At 48.0% G+C, this 2,590-nt stretch overlaps 1 long non-coding RNA gene across 1 annotated transcript; it reads left to right on the top strand.

The window, feature by feature from the left end:
* The first annotated feature begins 449 nt into the window (after window positions 1–449).
* On the top strand, window positions 450–2,301 carry LOC136292935 (uncharacterized). The gene is made up of 3 exons (XR_010722003.1): window positions 450–704; window positions 812–932; window positions 1,367–2,301. It is a non-coding gene; the product is annotated as an uncharacterized lncRNA (long non-coding RNA).
* Window positions 2,302–2,590: the final 289 nt, after the last annotated feature.

Genomic DNA, 2,590 nt, shown 5'->3' with positions numbered 1-2,590 from the left:
CCACCCTGTGCATCCCTGAGAGCTCCTTGAGCTCTCTCAACCTGGGGCCGTGCCCATTCCCTGGGGAGCCTGGGCAGTGCCCAGCACCCTCTGGGGGAAGAACCTTTCCCTGATACCCATCCTAACCCTCCCCTGGCACATTTCCTCAGGCCCTAGACTGCTTCCAGGCTGTTCTAGAGCTGTGGGGCAGAGGCTCAGACAAAATAACCCACCCAAAATTGCCCTAAATCCCCTTGCCATGGTTGTGGCAGGTGCTCTATTTATCAATCTCCCCTTATCTCTTGGCACCTCCCTGCTGGGGCCATAGTGAATGTGATGGCTCCTTGTGCTGCTGCAGAGATCTTCCAGGTGCAGCTGTTTGGGTGAAGGCTCTGTCTCACCTGTGTCTTGTTCCTCACAAGGCTATAGATGAGGCTGAAATGCAGCGTGGGGCTGTAATTTGGGTAGGGATAAGAAGAGAAGAGGAGGAGCTGCAAGTCCTCGAGTCTAGATCTGGCTTCCCAGAGTCTCGACTTGCCCCGTGTGCTACACAAGAATCTCAGGATGGGCTTTGTGTGCCTGCTGTCCTAGGTTGCTGCTGGAGGCCCCCCTGGCCATATGCCAGGCTCCCTGTGATTCTGTGCTGTAGGGTTTTGTCATGATCCACTGACCCTGCCAGAAGATGCTTTACTGATTCTGCCTTAAATGTGCAGACAGGAAGGCAGGTACACATCCTGCTCTGAGCCTGAGTGCTGTAAGATTACAAAATGCCTTGTAGCGGTTTAGGCTGTGTTATTGAAATCTGTGGTTTGTTTTTGCCCGCTTTCCTCAGGAATGCGCTCCTGGGAGAGGCACTGCACCTCCTGCAGTGTTGGAACCTGAGGAAATTGGCCACCAGGAGCTGTGATTTCCGTCTCCTGTGATCCTCCAGCTGTTCCACCTCTCTGTGTGCTGTGAGTATGGCATTGCTGAAATGATAAAACACCTGATGCTAACAGCTCTCCGCTATTTAATCAGTGCACCGAGGGAAAGAGTTGGATATCGGTGCCGTGGTGGACGTGGTATTTCTGAAAGGAAGTTAAATAATTGTCCATTGCTTTGCAATTTGGAAATGATGGTGAGTGGTGCTTCAGCTTCATTTGTGTGAGTTCTGCTGCAATTCTGCAGTGAGAAGGGACCAACATGATCTCATTATGTTTCTTGCTTTGGCAGGTACTCCACACACAAACAAGGTTCCTTTGTCTTCTGAATAAGTTAATCACTAACTAATATTTGTGGTTATTCCTTTCCTCACTGGAAGTTTCTTTCCTCAGTAAAACTTTAGGTGTGTCTTTAAACTGTGTCTTTCAACTGTAACTTCAAAGCTTTGTTTCTGTGTCTGTTGCAGGAGCAAAGTCTCACCTCTGTAAAGTACACTGAAACGTCTTGAGCAGAGATCTCCACAAGCACAGCTTGAGCTTCTGATCTGCAGGGAGTAGCGCACAGTGAGGGGGGTGGAGAAAAGATCCCTGCAAGAGGTGGACTATACCTTTAAAAACTGCCTGAGAAAACAAGTCATTTCCTCATGCTGGGTCTAGGCCTCTCTGTTTGTTTTCGGAGGATTATTGCTGCCTGGGTGTTTTAGCTTGTAAAATAATCACATGGGAACTCAGGGCACTGGCAGTGCAATAATCCAATAAGTTCCAATAACAAGTTGCCTTGGCCATTAGTGTTTCACTTTGCTGGTCCTTTTTATGCAGAGAAGAGCCAAGTGCCAGCTGTCAACGCTTGACTCTCTGGCACCTGGAATGTCCCATCCGCGCTTGCCTCTGGAACTAGGCTTACGTTTGTCTGGGCAAGAATTTCATGGTCATGCTGAAGCCAAAAATCCTTGGTTGGATTTGGATTCCTGTGGCTAGGAATGGACACTCTGAGTCGCGACTGTAGAGTGGGGCTGTGATATTGTCCTGCTCTTACTGCTGCCTGTAGTGCAGGTGGGCAGGAATGAGCAGAGAGCAAGGCTCAGTTGGACAGCCAATTTGAAAAGCTGTCAGTGTTTGGCAGATAATCTTTTCGGAAATAAATCTGTTATGACATGGCTTTTCCAGACCTCTAGATAGAGCCATCTCTTGGGGATGCCAAACTTCTGTTTTTCAGAGGCTGTGAGCACCGAGCTCTTAACTGCAGTTTTGTTTAGAGGTTAGGGAGCATTTCCCCCCAGCTTAGTGAAGAAAAAGTCATACATAGCAAAATTACTTATTTCAGGGTTGGTGTAAATCTTGACATGAAATGGTTTAACCTAATCAAGCAATGCAATGTTTTAATAAAGCTGCCAAGAAAGAAGTAAGGGCTGTGGTTGTGCTCATTATTGCACAGAATAAATCTTTCAAGCTCTGCACAGAAATGGGCAGAAGACAGGCTGACTCTCCTATTTCTAGACTCAGCAGCTTATCAAGGCTTTAAGAGTGGCTGCTGCTTGCAGTGTGAGGCAAGATGGTCCTTCCAGCCTTCCCCAGCAAGGTGACATTGTCCTGTCCCTAAGGGGACTGCTGGAGCTCTAAAGTATTTGAGTGGGAGTCTGGCATTTGAGGTTTAACTTGGTCCTTGCTGGATAATACATCCTTGTTGAGGC

Source organism: Chamaea fasciata, unplaced genomic scaffold, assembly GCF_029207755.1.
Source record: "Chamaea fasciata isolate MVZ Bird 193981 ecotype frontalis unplaced genomic scaffold, bChaFas1.0.hap1 SCAF_8, whole genome shotgun sequence".
Classification (NCBI taxonomy): domain Eukaryota; kingdom Metazoa; phylum Chordata; class Aves; order Passeriformes; family Sylviidae; genus Chamaea; species Chamaea fasciata.
Note: the sequence above shows the minus strand (reverse complement) of the source record. Positions and strands in the feature narration are given on the sequence as shown.